Here is a 262-nt window from a genome sequence, read left to right as displayed (position 1 = left end):
TATATAAATACTTTTTACAGATAAAAAAAAATCTTTGGAGCATTTTTAGGAACAACTTTAAAACATACGCCTTTTGTGATAGGAAGCCGTGCATTTTCTAACAGCCTTCAAGATACCAATAAACAGCTACCATCTTCGCAGATTATTGACGATTTATGAAAACAGATAAGGAAAAAGATAATCTGAAAATATCATTATTCATTTTGAACAGAGGTTTCTGTTTAAATATTAATCTGTAATTGTGCATAATACAGAGGTATTA

The sequence above is a fragment of the Dendroctonus ponderosae genome, unplaced genomic scaffold (assembly GCF_020466585.1).
Source record: "Dendroctonus ponderosae isolate FM_Combo_2020 unplaced genomic scaffold, Dpon_F_20191213v2 Dpon_F_20191213_1, whole genome shotgun sequence".
Taxonomy (NCBI): Eukaryota; Metazoa; Arthropoda; class Insecta; order Coleoptera; family Curculionidae; genus Dendroctonus; species Dendroctonus ponderosae.
The sequence above is the reverse complement of the archived record's forward strand: the minus strand, read 5'-3'. Positions refer to the sequence as shown.